Source organism: Macrotis lagotis, chromosome 4, assembly GCF_037893015.1.
Source record: "Macrotis lagotis isolate mMagLag1 chromosome 4, bilby.v1.9.chrom.fasta, whole genome shotgun sequence".
NCBI classification, from domain to species: domain Eukaryota; kingdom Metazoa; phylum Chordata; class Mammalia; order Peramelemorphia; family Peramelidae; genus Macrotis; species Macrotis lagotis.
In genome coordinates this window covers 20,338,354-20,364,046 of record NC_133661.1, presented here as the reverse complement: position 1 = coordinate 20,364,046, position 25,693 = coordinate 20,338,354, and the positions used below count along the sequence as shown (strand labels likewise).

The 25,693-nt window shown below is 37.7% G+C and overlaps 1 long non-coding RNA gene across 1 annotated transcript in view; it reads left to right on the top strand.

Annotated features, from left to right (window-relative positions):
- LOC141522988 (uncharacterized) overlaps nucleotides 1–15,677 on the top strand; it is a 20,058-nt gene extending 4,381 nt beyond the window's left edge. The window contains exons 3-6 of the long non-coding RNA XR_012478286.1: nucleotides 1–15; nucleotides 11,058–11,139; nucleotides 14,199–14,528; nucleotides 14,665–15,677. The exon at nucleotides 1–15 is cut by the window's left edge and continues 99 nt beyond it. This is a non-coding gene — a long non-coding RNA (uncharacterized LOC141522988). The remainder of the gene's footprint in view (nucleotides 16–11,057; nucleotides 11,140–14,198; nucleotides 14,529–14,664) is intronic.
- Nucleotides 15,678–25,693: the final 10,016 nt, after the last annotated feature.

Sequence of the window (25,693 nt, the reverse complement as noted above, 5' to 3'; positions counted from 1 at the left end):
GTCCACTTAGTTAAGGTAAGGCCTACTCTATGTCAAGTCTTATTTCTAAGGTTCTCCAAGGAAGGAAGATCTTTTCATACTTTTGGACTTCCTTTAGTGATATCTTGCTGAGAGGAAAGTAATTATATTTGCAGCAGCCTATATTTTGCACTACTCCAGGGATGTCTGAGAGCAGGTAGGCTCAGGGGAGGGTCCTGAGGCTCAACATCTTTGTCCTTCTCCACCACCTTCTGGGATCAGGGAGAGCAGACACTCTTACTAGTGGGAACCTAGAACTAGGCAAATGGCACAGAAAAATTACCTAGGAACCATGAGTCAATTCTGCAGGAACCAAAGAGCCACAATCATTTTTTTTCTAAAGGAAAACATTTCAATTCAACAAACATCTCTTTAAGATCAGAAATTTTCCACGTGAAGTCTTGTGGCTACAATCCATAGAATACCCCTGTTTCAGAAAAGTCAAAATAGAGCCTCTTTCAAAGGAAAAGCAAAATGAACGGACAGATGGTATGAGGTCCAATAACTGGCATTGGCAAAACTCTTGACCTTTATCTAAGATATCTTTCTTAGAGTAGGGAGACCTTGAGGCTATTCACCATTTTGTCAAACCATTTAGTCTTGGTTCCCCTTTATCTGTCAGAGACAAGGATTTGTCATAGCTTCCTACTCTTACCTCCAAAACATTTCTTAAATTCTACTACTTTCTATGCATGCTGCCAGGGTCTTAGTTTAAGCCTCCATCACTTTTCCTCCACAATATAGTATTGATTACATTATTAATACATTTCCCTGCCAGTCTGTCCTCTTTGCCACTGTCAAAGTGATTTTCCTCTAGTACAAATCTGACCACATCACACCCTTGCTCAATAAAATTCAATTGCTCCCTTTTACTTCTGGAATATAAACTATTGAAGCCCCATTTTAAAGTCCTTCACAGATGACCCAAATCTATCTTTTAAGCCTACATATCATTCTTCTCCCTGTATCCTATAGTCTAGCTCAGCTGTCCTTGTCTCTGGCTCACTCATGATATCTTCTTCTTCATCTCAGTGCTTTTGCATTGATTATACCCAATATGTAGGTTAGGGTAGCTATGTGAACTCCCTGGGTTCAAATCCAAACAATGACCCCATATCATTTGCCTCAGTTTTTTTTTTATAAAGTGATCCGGGGAAGGAAAAGGCAAATTATTCCAGGCTTTGCCAAGAACAACCCCAGTAAGATCACAAAGAGCAGGACACAACTGAAACAACTGAACACCAGCATGCCTGGAATACATGTCGTTGTTCCCATCCTAACCTCATTCACCTCCATCTCATAGAGTCTATCCCTTAGAAACACAACTTATATGCCAACTTCTACACCTAGCTCATGGACCAATTTGGCAAACTGGTAAAGTCTACAGATTTCTTCCTTCTCAGAACAATTATTTTAAACATTTGTAATTGAAGAAAATGTAAAATTTTCATTTTTGTTGATAATAAGAGTATAACTATTTCCCCATTCAAATTCATGAATCACTTTTCAGTCTTTCCATGGGTTCCTTGGAGATCCCTGACCCTTTATTCTACATAAAGCTTCTTCTGGTTTTCCTCAATTTCTGGTGCCTCTGGTACCTCCTATCCATCTATCTTGTACTTTTCCCCTCTATATTCTCATGTAAATACTTGTCCCTCCTGATAGAGTTCCTTAGGAGTAAGGATTGTCTTGTTCTTTGTATTTACCACTAGCTCCTAGCATAGTGCCGCTGCTAAGAAATGTCTGTTAATTGATTTGAACCTGAGAAAATTGAAGCATAGACATGTACAGCAAGGCTTTTAGCAAGTTCCAGAGGCAGGATTTTAAGATGGGTCCCCTATAAGGTCAATTGTCTGCCTTCTACTCCATGCTGCCTGTATCTTGGAAGAGTAAGACAAGGAGAGGAAAGAGAAGGGTATCAACCTAGAAGAAAGACTCCAACACATTGATTAGGCTCTCTGGGGAGGTCATGAAAGATCAGAAGTATTGCATTCGTGGAGGCAGTGTTCTCATGGGTAAGATTGCTGCTCTCCTGGTGGGAAGGAAAGGCAAATCACAATAATCATGGTAGGAGGAGGTTGCAATGAGTGTGGAGAAGAGATGGAGACAAAGGACCAGAATAAATAAGAAAAGGGGGATCACTTTCAGTAATGGGAAGAAGTGACAGGATTCTCAGATTTTCTGAACTGAATTTGAATTATGAACTCAATTCAACTAAGAGTCATTAGGCACTGGACATAAAAAGATCAAATCTTAGTCACTGTACTCAAAAAGCTTATAGATTACTATGTTCATTTATATCTATATGCAAATCTAAATACAAATTCTATTCAAGAGGGAGAAAACAACTCCATGAAATGCCAGGGAAGGGTTAGGAGAAGCCTTGAGGATGAGGTGCCTTCAGAGTTGGACTTTGAAGGAGCTAGTCATTATAGGAGGGAAAGCTGAGGAGATAGTGCTTTTGATCTAATGTCCATCCATATAAAGACACAGAGGGGCCACAGTGGATAGAATTCTGAGCCTAGAGTCAGGAGGACGAGTTCAAATTCAGCCTCAGACACAAGTCCCTTTACCCTGTTCGCCTCTATTTCCTCATCTGTAAAATGATCTGGAGAAGGAATGGTCAACCATTTCAGTATCTTTTGCCAAGAACGACCCAAAAGGGATCATGAAGAGTTGGACAAATATATTTCCAGGCTGGGGTAACCAAATGGAGAGTGTAAATGGAGCTAAAGAATGCACCGATTTCTTTGGTGACACCAAAATCATTACTATGTAATTAGTAAGTGCTTGGACATTTCCTAAATTTATGGAATGAATGACAAATTGTCTCTGGACCTGAAATCAAATCACAGCTATCAAATGCTCGTTCATTCATTCTGTCTAATCTCAATCAAGTCACTAACTTCTATGGGTATCAGAGTAAAATGAGAGGACTGAGCTAGGTTACCCTAAGGTCGCTTCCATCTTTGTGTCTCTCTAATTCTGTGATCCTATGATTTCACTGGCAAATATGCACGTTTCACCCCTACCTTATAATCCAAGGATGCCCAACCCTCTTTTTTCCTTTTCTGAGTTATTCTCCCAAGGGAGGTAGTTGTAGGGTTGGTATTTCAATGAAAGCATTCTTGCCATTGATTTCTTTTTAAGTTTGTTTCTTATTGATTTTATAATTTGGAACATAAATGCTAAACAATAAAGCCCCAATTTACATACCCAGTGCTGCATGCCACACTTTCTGGTCACATTCATTTAGTCACAACATTAGTAAATCTAGTTAATTGAAACCCTATAAACCTTAAGGACTAACTAAAATGAGCTGGCAAGAAGACTTGGCACAGCTACAGGTTGACTGAATTTATGTTAGAAATTGTACGCTTTAAACTGAAATGTACTTAAAATGTACTTTGGTTTTCAGGCAAGATGGCATCTCCTAGTAGGAATGTTCAGTTGTCTAACATGTTATCCAATTCAGTAATCCTTACACTTCTGAATGAATCTGTATACAGAGTAACTTTAGTGGTTTTAAACCCATTTGATTACAACTTTTGGGCTTGCATTAAATCATAAAATCTAGACTAGAATGGAACTTGTCAGGCTATCTAACCCAACCTCTCTTTAAATAAGAGTAATACCATGAATTAAAGAGATTAAAAAAGCTTCTTAAGGTTATATACATATATACATATAAACATATAACCAAGTTCTCTGGATCCAAATACAGTTCTCTTTTCATAATAACATAGTCATATAGTCCCTAAGACAAGAAAGAATGAGCATTATATCCCTTTGATTCATGAGAGTTGGATAATGTGTTGGAATCTTGTTTTACCTTCTCTGTTCTGTAAGTTGTGTGACTGTGAAGTTGGATGCCAAAGAATAAATTTGTCTGCTTCCTTCTCATGTATTTATTTAAAGATGCTTTTCAAGTGGGATAGAATATTTTCATTTATGATACTAGTAATTTGGTTTTCCTCTTTCTTTTTTTTAAATCAAATTGACCAGAGGTCTATCAATTTTATTGGTTTGTTTCATAAAACCAACTCTTGGTTTTATTTATTAGTTCAATAGTTTTCTCACCTTCGATTTTGTAAATTTATCCTTTAATTTTTAGAATTTCTAATTTGGTATTTAATTGGGGGGTTTTAATTTGTCCTTTCTCTTATTTTTTAGTTGAATATTTAGTTCATTGATTGCCTCTTTCTCTAATTTACTTATGTAAGCATTTAAAGATATATCCTCTGACAGCTGCCTTGAGTGAATCCCATAAGTTTTTGATGTGTTGTTTCATTATTGTCATTATCTAGGATGAAATAATTCTTTCTATAATTTGTTGTTTGATCCACTCATTTTGGAATAAAATATTTTCAAAGATTATGTAGAGATGAGAAATTAGGTATATGGATTATTAATATTATTCACATTCTCTTGATTACCTTTTAGGGGTAGTAAATTACTTCCATGAATTTTTAAAGCATTCTGCATTATTTCTTCTTTCAAGTATCTCCATGACTCAATCTTTCAATGACCTCAGAATTGTGGCATCTTCAGCATGGACCTTATTTGTGTATTTGGTGCAATCCAGATGTTTTTTCACATGTGATTCTGAGTACCTTTTCCTCTGTTTTCGACTTCTCTGTCACCATTATTATAATGTAGCAGAATATGGCACAGTCAAGTACCATTTTGCATATTTGAGGCTTCATTGGTTCCCATTGCCAAAAAATGTCATCAACTAGAGGCCAGACTCCTGATGCCAAGCCTGTCTATTTATAGCCAAGTTGATCCTCAGAGAGCAGACAATCTGTCATCGAGACAAACTTGAAGTCTTTCCAGTATGGCAGAACTTGTCAGAGCCTGTATTTCTTTGGTATTGTCACTGATGACCCAAGGTTACCACCATGCCACAATGAGTTTTCAAGAGTAGGACATTCCCATTTACCCTTCACATGTGGAGAAGCCCGTATGACCTCAGGTTTGACAGAAGTCAGATAAAATGAAGTTGAAGGGTAGCCCTGAAACACTCCCTGCCATTGATCCCAACCCAGGCTACAGTTAGGTAGCCTTTGCTTCCAGTTCATATACTGTATTATATCTCAACTTCGAATAAGCCCAAAAAGGCATTACTTATATTCTAGTTGAATCAATGAAAAGAATAAATATTGATTTCTTTTTCCTTCTAACATGGTTAATTCAACATAAAAGTTATGTTAAAAAGACATTTTCTTTTATTGGAAAGAAAGAAAAGAGCAAGGAAAACAATATACTGTATTTCCCCATGTATAAAATGCACCTTAATTTGGGGGACTGAAATTTGAAAAAAAAATGTATTCCATAAAGTTATTGAACTCAAGTTTTAGTCATCATCAAATTTGTACAGCTCCTCATTACTGTCAAAATTCCCCATCCATAAGTTTGTCCTCATCTGTGTTTGATTATGAATCACTGTCTTAGGTTACCCTAAGGTCTCCTGCCTGGGCTCTGGTCTGTGGTTGACCACAAGTGCTCTCTGGGCAAGTCTGGAGTGTGGACACATGCTTAGTCCATTCCATTTCATAAACTTGAAGCACCAGTTGTGTCCTCCTTTGTTATCAGTAACTTCTCTTTCATCAATAAGTCTTCTGGCCTCCTGCTTAACCATCTTTGTGGACACAGGAATTCTAATGGCCCTTTGCTCTTCAATCCTCTTCAGCTCCCTCTCTAACTGAGACCATTTGGCTTCCTTGCCTCTAATGACCATCTTCTGCTGGGGCCTTTTCAATGGGTTTCTTCTTCCTGGAGCCAGGCTTAGATTGTTTTCTCACTTGGAGGAGGATCAAATTGATGTTTCACAATTCCTATTCACTTTGGCAAATTGGATCCCTTTAAACTTGAATTCAAGCACTGGACAAAAATCTTTGCTGAGTCATTTCTGGGCAGAATGTGGCCAAACATCACCCAATATATGGGTAACAAATGCAGAACAATGAGTGCAAAGACAAGTGCCAAAGCACCGTATAAGATGCTCCCAGTTTTTAAACCCGAAATTTTTGAGAAAAGGATATGGCTTATACATGGGAAATATGGTACCCAGTACCTAAAATATCTTAAGTGGAAAAGATAATAATGACAAAGAATCAAAACTTAAAGCTATGCAATTATAATGACCAAATTTGATCTCCCCAAAAAAGAAATATGAGAATCACCTCCCTTTTTTTGTAGGGGTCAAGGACTTTGGGTGTAGCACACAGAATATCATGTTGTATTTTGTTGATGTCTCGGTTAACTTTGCTAAACTGTTTTTTTTCCTTTCTTTTTTAATTCTCATCACAGCAGAATTGTTCTCTGGTAGAGAGAGGGAGGCAGCTCTATATTGGTAGATAAAGATGATCCCAAAACAAGTAATATTATTTTAAAAAATTTTTAAAGGAAAAAAGATTTCTGCTTCCTCAGATGATTAGATTATATCTAACTGAATTGAAGTTGATGGCTCTGACATACCCAGTTGGTTCACTCAGTCAACCATGTACTTAATTCAAATAGGACTTCAGGTCTCTTAATTTTTCACTCAGTCTTTCCGGATTCCCCCTAGTTGTTAGTGCCCTCTCAAGTCTCAAAGAACCCTGCATTTATTAATCTGCAAAAATGAATGACCTTGCATTTATTAATCTGTATAAATGCTACAGTCCCTTCCTTCTATCCCAGATTTTAAGGGTAAGTTCATTCTTCATTGTGTCTTCACATCTTTAGCTTCTATCACACAACTTTGCTTAGAATAGCTACTTGAAAAATGATTGGTGCATTGAATTAGATAAGCATATGCTGACTAACTCACTGAATGGAATTGGTTAGTCAGATGAACCAATTGTTTTGGTTTTATAAGGCCAAAGTAGTATTCATTCTCATATGCCAACATAAATCTGAACTAGTGAGTAGTTCCACTCTGCCTCCTGGGAATAACTCAGGATGGGGTTATTGACCACATGATACCTTCCAAAAAGCCACTCCATCACGATCATGGTGAATTCTATGCTTGGGTCTGCCATGGTGAAGCTCCCACTAGGAACAATTACTGCGTAAAATTAAATTGAATTTAGCCCTAGGTCCTGAAAATTGCCCATTGCTGGGATTATTTTAGGCCAACCTCTAAATTGCTAAACTGAAGTAAAGATTTAATGATCTAACCCCTGAGGCAAAGACATCAGTAACTTCACCACACAGGGCTAGCAGACAAATTTCAAGGGAAAACAGTCAATTCTATTGGTGGAAAAATCTTCAGAAAAATCTCGTATGGTATCTTGAAACATGGAGAATTTTCATATTTTGAATTCTCCTGTGGTTTGGTTGGGTTTGGTTTCAAAGACAGTTGGCTTTTGGTTTTAATTTAGCAGGACATTCATTTGACCATTTGTGGGACCTGACATGTAAACTCGATCATCTACACTGACTCCTCTACTCCTGATTTCAGGTTGACAAGTGCAATGAGAGAAAAACACAGGACCATGGAGATCTGGCCCTCTGCAAAGTGAGGCTGTCAAATTTCAATCTGACCCTTGCTGCTGCCGGCCAATTATTTAATATTTCTCAGGTGCACCTTCTGGATTACTGCCTACACAATCATTATTTCCGGCCATCTTCTCTCATTAAACTAAGAGACTTACCTTCATTCTCAGTGGATTTCCTGGGGAAAAAATTCAAGCTATCAGACACAAACTGGATTTCATTCTCTTCAAAAATAAATATTTCGTATCTATCCCCTTTACCTTATTTCTAGTCTGAGGGGAAGAAAAGTCTCTCTTCCTTTTCAAAACTACTCTCCATCCATACTAGTTTTCTTCCCAAGGGGCCCTGATTCTCTACTTTGTCCCCTGTCTAGTGTCTGCAATCTCTCTCTTTCTGTCTCCAGACATGGTCTCATGGCACTTATCATTTTTTAAAAAATCCCTTCATTTGGGCTTATTGTTCCTTTTAAGGATGATCCTATTTCTCACCTCTTTTCTGCCAGACTTCTCAAACAAGAGAGCCACATTCACTGCCTTCAATTCTCCACCATCCATTTACTTTTTAATCCTCTTCAATCTATCCCTGTTTCTTTCCTGACACTGCACTATTAACGATCACCACTGGTTTCTTTCTAGTCAGGTACTGAGGCTTTTTCTCATTCTCATCTTCTTTGCCTCATCCCATCTGCAGCATTTCACACTCTTGGACACCCCACCTTAACTATTTAAAAATGCCTTTCCTTTGATTTCTGTGAAATGGAACTATCTCGGTTCTCTCATCTCTTTGACAATTCTTTCTCCGGTTGCCCCCCAACTGTGAATGCTCTAGGAAGCTCATTTTATTTTCTACCCTTTGCTATTTTGTCTTTACACTGCAAATTGACTCAACAAGCTTGGTGATCAGTACTCACCATGGGCAAAATATTGTACTAGGCAAGAAAAATAGAAAAATGACAAAAGAATCTGAATATGCTCCAAAGAAACTCATATTCCTCTGAAAGGATTTCAACTATCGCCTTTAAAAGATGACTTCAGAATCTGTAATTCCAGTTTCAACCTCTTACCTAGGCTCAAATCTCTTATTTCTAGCTGCATAGAAAAGATTTTATCTTGGACAGTTCATTATCGCCTCAAAATCAGCTCTAAAGATGAAACTGTTTATGACACTAAAATTATCTTTACCTCCCAGTTCAAAATATTTTAATCATCTTTGAATTATTTTTTCTTTCTGCCCTTACATTGAATCTGTCATTCAGATGATTCTTCCTTTCAGTGGTTGTCAAGTTCATCCCCTCTTTTTCATTCTCATCACCATTTAGTCCCTTATCTCTTCTTGCCTGGATTACTAAATTGTAATTAATTGTTCTATCCTTTCCTCCTCCCAATCTTCAACCTGCATTAATCTGATATCAGATTAATCTTGTTAAAATGTTGCTTCCATGAGATTAATGTGTGGCCTTCATTCTCGAAAAAGACCACAACATCAAGGAGGTGAGGCCATGACAAGCAAGTGAATTGGATTTTAAGGAGGTGAGGGGGCTGTGCTAAATCCCCAGCCTCACTTTCTCCTCCAGAACCATCTGGGTCCAGTGGCCAGATATGAATCAGGATGACTGGATATGTCCCTGGTTTCAAGGCAATTGGGGTTAAGTGATTTGCCTAGGGTAGAACAGCTAGTTAGTGTCAAGTGCCTGAGGACAGATTCGAACTCCTCTCCTCTTGACTCCAAGGCCAGTGCTCTATCCACTGTGCTACCCAAGCCATCAGATTACTGGCCTGCTCAGGAACTCACAATAACTTGTGTCACCTACTGCATTTGGAATAAACTCTTACCCAAATTTCAAAGCCTTCCAAAATCTATCTACATCTAAGCTATCGAACCATATTCCTTCCTAGTGGTGTCCTCTAGATATCATACATCTTTGAACATCTTTATCTACCCATGCTGTGTCAATGGGATGGACCCCATTCAATTCAATACAGTCAAGAAGCAATACAGTATAATGAAGAGAGCTGACCTCAAACTGGAAGACCTGTGTTCGATTCTTCCCTTGATAGATACTGTCTGTGTGATTCTAGGCAAGTCACTTAATCTCTCAACTCTAAGAAATTCTCAGAAACTATAAGTAGGAAAGAAAATGCCAAACTAAAGCTGACAGAGGAAGTCTTCTCTTCTGGGAGTGACCTATGCCAGGGAATTTACAAGTCTAATCATTATCCCTTCCCTAGGGGACTGTTCATAAAGCAATGCATTGGATCCAAGGAAGATGATCAAAGTCAAAATGGCCCCAGTTTTCAAGGGATTACTGAATATACTAGGTGGATTTGTGTGTGTGTGTGTGTGTGTGTGTGTGTGTGTGTGTGTGTGTTGGGGGACAGGAAAGAAATGTGTGAAATAAGTAGATGTTTAGGAAAAAGCCCTTAGGAGAGCATGGATTTGAGTGAGGTTGAAGCCTGAACCTTCCACTTATTCCTTTGAGTCTTTGGGCAAGTTCATTCCCTGTCTGGGTCTCAGTCTTTTCACCTGTTAAATGAGGGGGCTTAGACTACAAGACCTTCAAAATTCCTTCCACTTCTGAAATCTACTACCCAAGATATTCACTCCAGGAATGGAAAAGAAGTGAAGACCTTATTTCTGACCATAATAACAAGAGCTGAATTTTAGATCATCCTTTACATCATGTCTTGAGGCTTCTAGAGCTCACCAACTCAGTCAGCTAGATAGTGTGCCAGGGGCTAGGGATACAAGGATCAAAATAATAAGTACCGTCAAAGAACATAGAATATTTAAATACCGAGATAGGGCATCTAGGTAGATGAGAATAGACATGCACATATTAAGAGAGGAGAGAAGAAGGAAGAGAAGCAGACAGAGAGGGAGGGAGGGAAGGGGAGAGACTGAAAGAGAGAGAGAGAGAGACAGAGAGAGAGACAGAGACAGAGAGACAGAGACAGAGACACAAAGACACAGAGACAGAGAGAGGCAAGAGAGCATAAGAGCAACTAAAGTGATCTTGCAAGATCTGAGACCATGAGCATTGCCTGGGATCTAGCTCTAGGAAATTTGGGACTACTCTCCCCCTAGGTTTTTATGCCCCAGAATTTTCCTTATTGTCCTTGGGGTGCATGAGTCCAGTCATTCACCCAGTCCTGAACCTACCTGACCACAGTCATCTAGCCCCCGTCTCTCTGTCTTGTCCAGAAAACTGCTGTGCGTCAGTCCAATGCCTTTCAGAACCACTGGCACCCTATGATTACAGCACATTCCTGCCATGCCAGGCTCAGCCACCTGTCAAAAGGGAAAATTAGTCTTGTGTGACCTGGTTTTTGCCACTGGCTTCGTTACTGTCCTTTTTCTTAAACACTCACATCCCCAATAATACATCTTAAAATTTTACTAGGATTCAAGAAAGCTGATTGGTCTATAATTTGGTGAATTTAGCCCCTTCCTCTCCCCCACCCCTTTTTTTGCCCTTCCTGTCTTACCTCTCCTGTCCCTCCCGATTTCCTAATGATTTCTGACAGTGACTCAACAACCAAAACCTCCCATATTTTCAGTGTCTGAAAGAAGAAAGCAAGGAGCAAGCATCTATCAAACCCTTTACAGATATCTCATTTGATGCTTTTAACAACCCTGGAGGTAGGTACAATTATTATTCCCATTTTACAGAGGAAGAAACTGAGGTAAACAGAGATTAAAGTGGCTTTCTCAGAGTCACATATCTAGTAAATATTCAAGGCTAGATTTGAACTTAATTCTTACTGCCTCCAAATTCAGGGCTCCATTCATTGTGTCACCTTATTGACTTTCTCTTAAATGTAGTTTATCCAAAGCTCATGACTTGAATCCACTGAGGGCAGTTCAATATTTTCTTGCCATCTCTTCATAGAGATGCAGGCTCATGAGAGGAGCTATGAACTGATTCAGTCATTCCAGAAAATAATTTGGAAAGTTATCAGATAAAATAAAGCAGCTAGCATAGTGCTTGATATGTAGTAGACAGTTAATAAATGCTTGTTTGTTTGTTTTTTTAAAAAAAAACCTCACAAAACAAAAACCAGTTGTCTCCTGTCAGAGGTGATTGATTCAAAGTACACGACGGGAAACACAATTTTAGGGTATGGCCAATGTGTGTATTTGTTTTGCTTTACTACAAATATTTTTGTTGCAAAGGTTTTTGCTTTGGCTTTTTTTCCCTCTAATGGGAAGGTGAAAAAATAAAATTTATTATTAGAAAAAAATAATAACAAAAATTCAAAATCTGTTGTTAATTTTCCAGCTTCAATAGACTCTGCTCTAATTTTGCTTGGAGATTATCAAAAGTAAACTCCTTGAAGACAGGAAGTGTTGCATTTTTTTCCTAGGAATTCCCAGCACCCAGTATACAGGAAGTGATATGAATTGAATTAATGAATTAAATCTCTAATCAATTCTCAAAAATGTAAATGTCTAATCTTTCCAAACTTTTAGTTACAACTTACCATTTTCCACTTGAGTTAATTCATTCACACTTAGGAAAGTTCTTTCTTTATGTCCTTATTTTTCTTTTCTCTTTATTTCTCTCTCTCCCTCCCTCTCTTCTCCCTTTTTCCTTACTTCCATCTTTCCCACCTCCTTTTCTCTCTCCCTTCCTTCCTTCTTCCCTCCCTTCCTTCCTTCTCTCCCTCCTTCTTTCCTCCCTTCCTTTCACTCTCTATTTCTTTTTCCATTATCAGCAGGCATTTGTTTAGCACTCTGAAAAGCCCTTTGCAATCACTGGCATTTATTATTCCTCACAACAAACCTTTTTGAAATTTCCTATTTCCAATCTGAAAGAATTGCCTTCAGGTCCCCTTTGCAAAATCACCGATTGCCTTAAAAGCTAATTTTGCATGACAAATCACAAATGAAAATGACTACTGCTGTGCACTCCCATTGCATTGTCTGCTCTTGGCTGTTCTATGATCCCTAAGACCTTCACTCAGGGAACGTCACAAATCTCGATAATAAGATTGTCTATGTACGATAAGTGCTGGGGAATGACAAAGTGTCTGTAGAATCACACATTTGGTGGGTCAGATCCTGGGCAAATCATTGATGGCATGGAAGGTGTTGACAAGCCTTGCAAAGCATTAAAGAAGTCTAATTCTGGCGACTTACTGAGCAAATCTGACAGTCTTCCAAGGTTCAAGCTGGCACATTGATAAGAGAGATTATTTGTTTGCTCTCTAAGCTAATACTTCTCTCATTATAGCACAGGACTGCCTTGCACATATGTGTGCATCACACACACACACAGATTTTTTTTTGCTGTCCTTTGTGCTCGAAGACCCAAATAACCTCACAATGTTGGACTCAATGTAGAACATGTCTGACTATGGATGATCAGACCAGCATGAACCATCTTAGGGTCAGGCACAAATAATCCATGAGAACATTTGGGAAGAAAATGTCTCTAGATCTGTGTATCTCACATTTCTTTTGAGCTACTGAGTTGCCTTCTTTGATGCAGGCATTCCATGCTGGGTGTTCCTGTGCGATGTCTCCTTTGTCTCAAAATCAATCCCAATATTTTTCAGAGAGACTTTGAGAATGTCCTTCTATCACTTTGTCGAAGTGCTTTGGATTGCTGCTATTGGTGTAAAAATGAACCTCATCTGCCTTTTCACTGGGTCAAGCATTCTACAATTCTCTAAGTTTTGCTTGCACTTTAATTTTGATGGCGTTAAACGCTGCCTTCTTAGATATAATTTGTTCTGCTGGTGAGCTCCATGGAATGCTTATTTTTGTTCAGCAGTTTCTGAAATTTCCTATCTTTTTTGTCAAACCAATCTTGATGTTTGAGACTGTTCTGACCCAGATGAGTAAATGTAGATAGAGTTCTACTGCAAATCTTAAAGCTGCCCATTTCTTTTCTGCTCCATTCTTGCCAGAGGTGATTCCTTTTTCCTTTCAAGTTAGCATCAAGCTCTTCACTCTCAGAAAAAAATGCTCTAATCAGTTGATATTAAGTCTTCTGGAAGTCCTTGGAGTCATCATTTTCAATGAATATGAGTGCTGAGTTGAAGATGATAAGTCTATCATCGGTCCAGCCCTATGCACTGTAAATGACCTTAATCACTCCTACATCACACCTGTCTCTTCTCCTTACAATGACAATCTATTAAATATCAATTCTTGCTGCAAGTGTGTATCCATGATGTTTTGGCACATTTAGGTAACTAGAAGACAGTATTGGTGATGAAATCCCCAAGACTTCCATCACAACTGTAATGGTCCTCCCAAGGACTCCCTGCCATGTCTAGGAGTCTATGCCTAGTCTTCCATTAAACTAACTCAGAATATAAATTTGCCTTCTTCCAACACATTGTTATTGAGGGTGGCCAGGTCTTCATAAGATTTTTCTTTGACCTTCTCAGGGTTTGTCATTATGAGAACCTTGTGATGGTTAATTGTGTGGCTTTCCTGCAAGTGGGAATCATATTAGCGTGAACTGTGGTTCATTCCTTTTGGGGGTGACTAGATTAGCTTTGATTAAAAAACCTATACCAGCTTCATGGAGCTTCCCTTCTCTGTGGCCACTCCAGAAAAATGTGTATCCAGCTCCAACTTGGGCAAACTGACTTTTCTTTGCCAGCCTTGTTTCACTTAGGGCTGCTATTTGGATGTGAATTATCAGTTATCTCCTAATTATCTCATCATAATCTCATATCTTTCAGGTTTTAGGTTGTCCACACTTCTTGAACCAATAATGAGTTTAATCATATTTGCAAAAATTTTTACAAGTGTGTTTCAACTGAAGAATGGAATTACTGCCTCTATGATATGCAGACTAGGATTGGGGTCACCTTTTCTGCCACCTTCCTCAGATCAGGAGATGAGAAGTATTGTCCTTTAAAAATGGGACTCAGAAACCCAGGGGCTGCTGAATCCCATTGCTGCTTCAGTCCGGTGAGAAGATGACCCAATGTGAGGGTTGTGACTACAGCTCCCACTGTATCTGTGCCTACTCTTTGTCACTTACCCTTTGCCACAGGACTCTAAGCTAGGTAAGAATAGGAAAATAACATAATAAAATGGTTAAACAATAAAAATAGTAAAATGGTATGGTTGATGACTTGCATATAAATTGGATTTATGTGAGATGGAGTTACACAAAGTCATCAGCTTTACTCTCTCTTCCAGGGTCATCAAAGTTCAAGGGCAAGAAAAGAGTCAAGATGACTGATAATGGCTTAGGATGTAGTGGATGACCTTGGCATCTTTGATGCCTGACCAAACTCTAAGTGCTCCCCAGAACCTGCTTCAGCTGTTTTCATGATCACTGAAATAAATTATTTTTATCCATCCATTTTGCTGGGCAAAGACTTCACATGCCTGGTGTGGACATCTCACTAACTCACCTATGGATAGTTGATCCATCATTTACTTTCAAATTGACTTATCCCATCTGTTGAGAATGTTTACTGGGGTGTTACAGCATCTTGGAGTCAAAGGTGAGAGCAGGATGACAAGTGGTCACCAAAGGTGGATGAGCTCTGAAAAGAATTTGGAAAGCCCTCATACCAGAGATGCTAGTCTCCCTGAATATCTTATACACCCCAAAACACCACGCAAAAATACAGTCAGAAAATGACTGAACTCTTTAAAATATGAGATTTAGAGAAATAAAAGTCCTTACAAATCTGGTAAAAGTAACCTCCCTCTGACCCAGAGCCTATGAAAATGTTTTTTCTAGTTTAGTAAGGACTAAGGCCAAAATAACACAATTCTTTACAATATCCTAATTTGCTTCTTTGTGTAGAATACATGATTCAGGCATAGGTTGACTATTCCCAACAATACATGAGAATCCTCATTCTTAAGTCTTTATATATATACACATTTCATTAATCTGCAGTTCTGTCTTTTTTAGTTCCTTTTTTTTTACTTTTAGAACTATTTTAGTACAAGAAAGTAAATACCTTTTGTATTTCAGATATATGAGTCAATTTTCCAGGACTAATGTAATAATAAAGCAGACTATCAAATGCATATGTGTGAAGTAGTTGGAAGAGCAATAGGCTTCCCCCCCTTAATTTATTTACTTTTCCAACTACACGTAGCTGTAGGGTTTTTTTGTTTTTTTTGTTTTCTGTTTTTGCAAGGCAATAGGGTTAAGTGGCTTGCTCAAGGTCACACAGCTAGGTAATTATTAAGTGTCTGAGGCTGGATTTGAATTCAGGTGCTCCTGACTCCAGGGCCCGTGCTCTATCCACTGCTCTACCTAGCTGCCCCAAGTATAGTTTTCAATAATCATTCTTTTATATTTTTCTCCCTCTCTCTTTTCCCTCCTCCTTCCCCTGATAGAAAGCAATGTAATATAGATTCTACAACTGTAACCATGCTAAACATTCATCCATATTATTAATGTCACGAAAGAAGAACTCCATCCAAATGGAAAAGAAAAAAATTAAAGAGAAAAAAGACAAAATGCATAAGACAACTTTTTTAAAAAAAATTGAAGATGCCTTTAAATCCCACAATTTCTTCTCTGAATATGGATGGCATTCTCCATCACAAGTCTTTTAGTGTTGTCTTTGATTACTGTCTAGCTCCTTTCTTACCCTCTAGAAGACTGGAATTAACAGCAAATACCAATCTTCCTCATCCCAGCATCTCCCCAAACTCTTTCCTAAATGTTATCTGGGACCACAGAACTAGAATTTATTCCATAACTAGAACTAGAGATTAGCTAATCTAATCCTCTCATTTTACAGATAAAGAAACTGAGTCTTAGAGAAGGGATGTGACTTCCCTGAGCTCACACAAGGCAAGGAGCCATGTAGATTCCAACCCAGAAATTTGCCCTGTGTTCCCACCATATCATTCTACCTCTGAGGCAGCTGCTTATTTCTCTCTGCAAAACAATGACTATAAATATCTCACTGAAACAACTGGCCAGTTTTTAGAAATCTATCAAGTCAGTGAAAAGCAGTCATTCTTGTTTGGAATTACATAACAAAACAATCGATTTTGTACTTTTCCCAATGATCCTTTTGTTGTTATATAGAAAATGATTTCCCCCCAAATGATATGTTCTTTTTGCCATTTCTAGATGAGAATCTTCTAATATGTTCAGCAATAAAAGTTGTTCATATAAGTCATGTCATGAATATTGGCAGCAAAATCCATTCTGATAAGATATATGAGTGAAATGACTTTGTGGTCTCACTTGCAGGCAAGTGTTGGTGCATTTGATGATCTCCTTGACATTCACTTCTTTTCTTTCAAATTCATCTGAAGGTATGGGGGGGGATCAATCTAATTAATGCATATGTAGTGAGGTATGGATATGTGCACAAAACTTGAATTCTCCCAAGGGTGGGACTGAGGAGACCCTCATTCATTTGGAAAAATTCTAGAGAAGTTTCTTCCAACAGCCTGCCATGAACCTTAGAGTATGAAAGCATCAAAGGACACGGATATAATCTACCTAATTATGAAAAATCCCAGTTTAAAAGACTGGAGAGTCTTGGGACACCTAGACCTTTGGGATTATTACAACTGGCAAACTTGAATGAAATTGTAAGAGAGCTCAACATACCCTAGATTTCAGCTGCTGAGAAATCCACAGAAATTTCTACCATGTTATTTGACATTTTGAGAAACGACTGCTCCTAAAACTCCACTGCAAAGAGATTTCCTTGAATTTTTTCTTTAGTGATCTCATAAGCATATTGATATGACCATGTTTGGGGAAGAATGAAGGGTTATTTGGACTCAACTGGCACTCCCAGGAGATGTAGTGTGTGTGTAATTTGGATTTTGGGGGAAATTATCTAGGATGCTCATTACCTTGCATTTCTGTGATCACCTAATATCTTTGCTTAATTCTTAGATTATCTGACTTTATCTGGAATGAAGAGATACCTTGGTGGAGGATTGAAGCTGTGATTTGAATAGAGATATTTGCCTAAACAGTATTGTTAAAAGTGATCCCATGAAACCCATAAGCCATTTATTTATTCATTAACTCCCAAATATGGGTTTCCTTGTGCAACTTGAAACTAATTCTTTTATTTTAATAGTGGAAGATTTTTGACCATTTATTCCTTTAAATCTTTCATAAAGCACCCACCCAATTTACCTCAGACACAGGTTTTCTATCTGCTATAGTTTATGCTTGATAGAGCCCCCTTTTCCCATTACATAGATCACTGATGACCACTTTTGTGGTAAAACAGCTCTCTCAACATGCTAAACCCTACTCATGCACATTGATATGATGGACACTGTTGATGACTTTTTGAGTCACATACAATTCTGATTCTCCTAAGATGATAGAGTTTAATAGTTTGCATTCTTATACCCTCCCTGGGAAAAAATGATCTTAAGAAATTGGGGTTTTTCAATTTTAAGGTACCACTTTATTATCTATCAGATTAGCTAATATTGACAAAAAAGGAAAATGAAAAATATTGGAGGAATGTGGAAAAACTGGAACCCTAATGCATTATTGGTAGAGCTGTAAACTGATCCAACCATAGATGAACATAGAAAATGAGTTAGGTAGGGGGCAGTTAGGTGGTGCAGTGGATGGGCACTGTCTCTGGAGGACCTAAATTGAAATCTGACCTCAATTAACTAGCTGTGTGACCTTAGGCAAGTCACTCAACTCCCATTGCCTCAAATAAATAAAAATTTTTAAAAAGAACATCAGTTAGGCATTTCTTTTGTCATAATCTCAATGGTTCTTTTCACCTATTGTATTTTTCCATATACTGTCTTTTGAGTGACTGTGAATCTTTTTGGGAAAGCTTTGTAGTATTTTAAGGGCTCTATGTAATTATCTGTAGGACCTCTTCATTGATAGGTTTTTCTCTTTTTATTTTTATTTTGGGTATAATATTTTCCATTGCACTAGCAAACTCTTTAAAAGAACAACTCTCCATAAATAGACTAAAAATGATTGCATATTTGAAAAAAAAAGGTGAAATCGGGGATTCAGTGACTATTATGCCTATAGCATCATGGGATTTAGAACTAAAAAGAACCTTAGAGTTTTTGTACAATGCCCTCATTTTAGGACAGTCAAAACCTCTAATTTCACCCTGAAATAATTCATGCTCTCTCCATCACCCAACTAAAAATGGAAGGTTCAATCATTTCAAAAGAGTTCAACCAGCTTGACTTTTTCCTCCCATGCCTCTAGTCTAAGCAGTGAGAAATTTCAACATTTATTATCTTATTGGTTGGTGTTAGAGCTGATAAAAATATAAGCTACCCAGAACAGTTGTGTTGCCATGGTGTCTGATCAGAGAATGTACTCTAATTGATCCCCATGAAAATTAATTACTCATCTTAAGATGCCCAAGAACATTATGCATGCTTAAATACCCTCAGGTTGATTCCTCAGGCTCCATAACATATTTAGACAAGAAGGGCTGAGTTAACAATGCAACAGACCTAAGTGGATCCTCTAAATTAATCATTCATCCCTGGAAACTATTTTCCCTGCTTTGGATATAAGTGATAACATCATCCAAGTCAAAGTTTTTTTTTTTGATTAATTGATTTTATGGTTATTATTCCCTTTTAGTCTTATAGTATGAGCTTCCAAAGGGAAAGTTTGATGGGGAACAGCCCCAAATCTAAACAGGTATAATTCCATCATTAACCTGTTTGGAGTCTATGAAAGGTGACTGTTCAACACTCAGTAATCTATGCCTTTAGGCTCTCATGAAAAAGTATGCTATAGGGATGACATAGCACTCATATGTCTATACTACCATAGACTAGCCATATCCCTTTCTTGCCAGATCCAGTATCATTGACTATCATTCAAGGTTGATCATTCCACAAGCCCTTTTTTAGCTTCTACTCTATGCCTGGCATTATATAAAAACAAAAATAAAAAAAAAACACAATTTACCAGAAGAAACAACTTCTACAGTTAAAATCATAGAACAATGGTATTAAAATGAGATAAAAGTATTGGAAATGGAAAAGCAGAACAGAGAATTTCTCTTCTTCCCAGTTCTAACTCTCCAGGCAGAAACATCCTCTTTTCTGGCAAACCTTTCTCTTTTTCTTCCTCTCCCCAGCAATAGGGAATTCTTCCAGAAATTAGTGTCCTATGATAGACCTCCCATCTTCCAGTATTGCAAAAGTAGAACATACCTGGGGAGTGGGATAAAGTCTGAGATTTCTTCAGTAAAATATTACAGATTGAATCTGGTTAGCTATGTGCCCCTCCTTCCTTGACAAAGCAAACTTCTGGGATATTGGTGAAGAGTCAACTGACCTCACCTTATCTGTTGATGTCTGGAGAATCATTCAATTCCTGGGACTAAAGAGATAATCTGGTTTCAGTTTGAATTTTATTGAATTTTCCCTAGATTGGTTTGCTTTCTTTGAATTCTATGCCCCTTTCCCTAGGGTAGTTTTCACATTTAGATTGTAAGACCACATTCCTCATTAACAAGGGTGGGTCAGTTGGGGGGGGGGTCAAGTTAGGATAGATGTGATTCTTGGGCCTTTTGCTTTTGCCTCAATCTCTCTAATTGGTTGTGACCCATTTCTCGAGAAATGAATAAACCCTTCTCTTCAAACCTTGAGATCTCTGAAATTTATTTAAGTGGCATTTGTCCCACACACTGGTTATATCTTTACATATCTTAACTGTATAAGATTTGATAGTGAAAGATCTGAAGTGAAAGCTTGTGGTCACAGCTGTGGTGTGAATAGGACCCTAGAATGACAGCTACTGACTCCTGACTGCTTGAGTCTTCTCCTGCATCTGGAATTTGATCACTCTGTCTAGAGAATCTGAATATCCTAGAAGCTCTCTTTCAATGGCATTATTGAAAGCCTATTAGAGGGGACAGTTAAGTGGATAGAACACCAGCCCTGGAGTCAGGAGGACCTAAGTTCAAAGCTGACCTTAATAATTGCCTAGCTGTGTGACCTTGGCAAATTACTTAAAACACCTTTGCCTTAAATGAAAGAAAGAAAGAAAGAAAGAAAGAAAGAAAGAAAGAAAGAAAGAAAGAAAGAAAGAAAGAAAGACTATTGGAGCTAGCACAACTCAGTATTTACCTTAATAGCTTTTTCAGCTTCAGGAACTACTTCTGTTAAGCACAACTCCAGTCATGGGAATTGGTATGGATACTCTGAGGGTTCCAATGTGACTCAGTCTCTGTCTCTGTTCTTCAAAATTCCACATACTGGCCTGGATCTGATATTGGTTTCATTAATCCATCATTAATATAAGTCAGGAAGACCAAAAGGGGAAAACTAAGACTACATGTTATCATCAGAATACTGCTGAGAGTCTAGGATGTTGCCTCTTCCATTAACAATGTTGGGAAGAAGCCCTGGACAATGAGAGGAACAAAGAATTTGGAGTCAGCTTTCAATTCAATTTTTGCCATTTTCTGACTGTGTGACAAGTAAGCCGCTAAAACATTCTGGGTCTCATTTGCCTCATCTTCAAAATTAGGTGATTGGACCTGATGAACTCCAAGGTCTCTTCCTGTTCTAAATCTAAGATTCTATTTTGATTCAATATTATCATATAGACCAAGGTGAAATGCTTCACTTTTTTAGTTGTGTCTTTGTCCCCTCAAATATGTCTGACAGAATTATTCTTGGAAAATCTCTATTTCTAAATCTAGAATCTGCATTGTTTGTTTCTGAGCTATTACATTTCACACTATAAATATTTACTTTCATTTGTGAAAAAGACAGAAATTAAAGTCACTATCAATCACCATTTTAAAACCCATGACTATTAACATTTAGAAAGCCTCAGGCACTTTATCCTCCCATAAACATCAGGATTTTGCTTCTCTGAAATAAAACCAGGCCTGTTTTCTTAATTTTGACCTTAATAACTCATGTCTCTGTCTACATATTTAAACAAAGCAAGACAAAAAAACAACTGAACTTGGCAGTTTTATGGGTGCTGTCTCCATCACTATTTCCTAGAATCTCTACAAAAAAATTGTAAGTAGCCCCCTGGTCTAAGCTCCAAGTGGAATATACTGAATTTTTCTAATAAAATATAACACTTTAGATTAAAGTCACTGCTCTATAAAATTCATTTTATTTAATTTTTCAGTGTTTACCTCAATGGGTTTTTCAACTCCAGGAACTACTTTCGTTAAGCACTCACATAATTTTGAATTGATGGGAGCATATGCTGTCATTACTGTCTCCACAAAACTTATCCTCCTGGCACTTCATTTTGCTTTGGAGGTGACCCTGGGTTTTCAAAGACTTTGCTAGTACACAACAAACTCTGGGAAGGCTTATTGAGATTGAATACAGTCCTACTCAGTAATATACTGTTGTTTGGAGACTTAAGCTCTAAATAGTTTCACCAATTCATGAAAACTTTTGTTGGGGGTGGGAGGTAGACAAAACACCTCAATGGTCTCCCAGGTCCATGAAATATTAAAGCTAGTCAATTCTTATTGGCATAAAATAAAGTCGCTATTGAGCAATGATTTATAATATAGAATTAAGACTCACCTCATAATCTAGGAAGCAATCTATAAATCACAGAAAGTATCTTATTAGATTGCTATTTACTCTTTTCAGATGATGAAAAACTCCTGAGGTCTGCAGTGGAAAGAAGGATGAATTTAGAAACAGAAGAAATGAACTTAAAGGTGACATTCTTTGGCAGCTCCATCCCCCCAAAGAGTTGGGGTTTCCTTGATGGGGGTACTTTTCATACAATCTAGCTGCCACTCCTTCCCTTTCTCAGGAGAAGGTTTCTGGGTTGCTGGTACTTCCTCCATTGCCCAAATCATCTCCTTCCAGCTAACCCACTGCTGATGAGATGTTGGACACATTTCTAATTAAAATCCATTAAAGAAAACTAGGAGGATCATCATGAGGTGGGGAATTCAGAATTCCTGTAAATTGGACACCATGTACTTGGAGATACCGAATGAGCAGTGCATTGGGAGTTGGAGGATCTGTGTTCAGGATTGAGTTCTGACATTTGCAATAGGTGACCTGGGATGCAGAACAAACCCTGTCTCATCTTCATTTTCTTCTGCTTTGAAATGAGGAGGCTTGGTTTAGACGGTCTCTAGGATCCCTTACATCTTTTTTTTTTAAAAATTTTACTTAGTTATTTTTGAATTTTACAATTTTTCCCCCCAATCTTGCTTTCCTCCAGGGTCCCTTACATCTTAAAACCTTATTGACCTTAAAAAGTTATGATCAGTCAAGCCAAATCAGTCACAATATACACAAGAGCCGACCTAAATATACACATATATGTATATGTATATATATATATATGTATATATATATGCCCTACCATGGATCCCTTACTGCAATTCCATTCCATTCAAAGAACATGTATGCTTACTATGTACAAGATGCTCTACACTGAAGAACATAGAAAAATTCCTTCCCCCTCCAGGAAGCCTGCAATAACCCACAGTTCCTGATATTAAAGTGTTTTACTAGGATGATAGCAGAGGTGGTAGTAATTGATATAGATTACATAATTTGATATATGCATAGTGTAATACAACATAACATAGTGAAGCATAATATAACATAATATAGAATACTGTATCATGTAGTCGAAGGCATATAAATATATTTGTATATATACATGATTCCCCTAATGGAGGCAGCATGGCATGAACACCTATAAGATGAAGTAGAATACATTATAATTATAGAATTCAGAAGGTTTTGTTATGAAGATTGAGATAAAAAGGGACGGCTTCTAGCTAGAAAGACCAGGAAAAGTTTCCTGGAAGAAGTCGTATTTGAATTGAATCTTTAAAGTTCAGTAGGATTTCAACAGCTAGGTAGAGAGGAGAGGGCAATTGTGGTATAGGGAAGTAAGTGAGCAAAAGCCTCAATGGGCTAAATTTGGCCAATAGTTTTGTTTGTCTGAAACAAAGGGTAAGTGAAAGAGAGCCTTATGAGATAAAACTGGAAAGGAAGAAAGAAAATTGTGGAGAACCTTGAATGTTAGCCTAGAGTTGTGGTGGTTAATGGGCAACTATTGGCAACCTTTGATCTGAGAAGTGACACAGTCATAAAATCTGGCAATTGAGCATGGGTTGGATCAGAATAAGGAGAGACTGGGCGAGGGGATTATTTAGATTATTTGCAATAGTGAGCTAGGGAATATAAGAATATACTCTAATATCTATATTTGATACTCTATATCATATTAGAGTACTCAATTAGATACTCCATTATTACAATATTAGATACTCTAATATATCTAAATTTTGTAATAATAAGTAACCTTCAAGATCATTTTATCCAGGGGCGGCTAGGTGGCTCAGTGGATAAAGCACCTGCCCTGGTGTCAGGAGTTACCTGGGTCCAAATCCGGTCTCAGACGCTTAATAATGACCTAGCTGTGTGGCCCTGGGCAAGCCACTTAACCCCATTTGCCTTGCAAAAACCTTAAAAAAAAGATCATTTTATCCAAACCCATTGGGTGACATAAAAGGAACCTGAGGCTCAAAGAGATAGAATAACTTGGTCAAGATGACAAACTGATAATGGCACCTGAGTCCTTGGACTTCCAAATCCAAGATTTTCTCACTGTACTATATTTCTTTTCTTTTTTTATTAATTAATTGATTTATTTTCGTCCATTTGTACATGCATATTTTCAAGTCACAAAATTTCCCACCACCCTCCCTTTCCATCCCCCTCCCCTCAGCAGGGAACAATCAGGTTAGCACTTTACATACATATTTTGCTGAACATATTTACAAATTAGTAATTTTTGGCCTGAGGAATTCATTAAGGGAATTAAGGGAAAGAGATACATAAGAGATAATTTTTAGAAAGTGTTCACCATTAGGAGCGGCTAGGTGGAGTGGTAGATAAAGCACCGGCCCTGGAGTCAGGAGTACCTGGGTTCAAATCCGGTCTCAGACACTTAACAATTACCTAGCTGTGTGGCCTTGGGCAAGCCACTTAACCCCATTGCCTAGCAAAAAAAAAAAAAAAAAAAGTGTTCAGATTTGGAAAGGTTGTTTTTTACTGTGTGTTTTGTTTTGTTTTTCTTCATCTGGTTGAGGATGACATAGTCCATAATCAGTCAAATACAGTTGTCATATCTCTGAACTGCCAAGAGGAGCTGCTTCCATCAAAGTTGTTCATCTCCTACTGCTGTTGTTGATGTCCACATTGTTCTCTTGGTTCTACTCCCTTCGCTCAACATCAGATCCCATAAGTCATTCCATGCCTCTCTAGAGTCCGATCATTTATGGTTTCCTAATAATGTTCCATAGTATTCACCTACCATAACTTGTTTAGCCATTTCCCCAATTGATGGGCATCCTTCAATTTCCATTTCTTTGCCACTACAAAAAGAGCTGCTTTAAATATTTTGAAACATGTAGGACTTTTCCCTTTTTTAATAATTACTTCTGGATAAAGACCTATAATTGGAATTGCTGGGTCAAAGGGTATGAACAGTTTTATTTCTCTTTGGGTACAGTTCCTGCTCTCCAGAAAAGTTGGACCCATTCGCAACTCCATCAGCAATGATCAGTGTCCCAATCCTCCTACAACCTCTCTATCGTTGATCATCTTCCCTTTTTCTCATCCTGGCTAATCTAATAGGTGTGAGATCATACCTCATTATTATTTTAATTTGCATTTCTCTAATCAATAGTGATTTGAAGCATTTTTCATAAGATTATATATAGCTTTAATTTCTTTATCTAAAAACTGTCTATTCATAATTCTTGACCATTTATCAATGTGATCTTATAAATTTGATGCAATTCTCTCTATATTTTAGAAATGAGACCTTTATCAGAACTCCTGGTTGTGAAGATTGTTTCCCAGCTTTCTGCTTTTCTTCCAATTTTAGCAGCATTGATTTTATTAGTGCAAAATCTTTTTTTAATTTAATATAGTCAAAATCATTCATTTTGCAGTTTGTCATCTGCTCTAATTCTTGTTTGGTCATAAATTTATCCCCTTTCCATAGATCAGATAGAGTATTTGGGGGTCTATTAATTCATCTACGGTATCACTCTTTCTGTGTATATTTCTTTTTCTCAGGGTTTGTACTTGTAGGACATCACAGTAGCTTAAGGTGAGAAGAATTTAGTCAAACAAATAGCAAGCAATTCATTTAATTAATTTCTCTGAGTGAACTGATTGTTCTTTGTGTGTGTGTGCATACATGTACCTGTGTGTGTGTGTTTTAAAATGAATC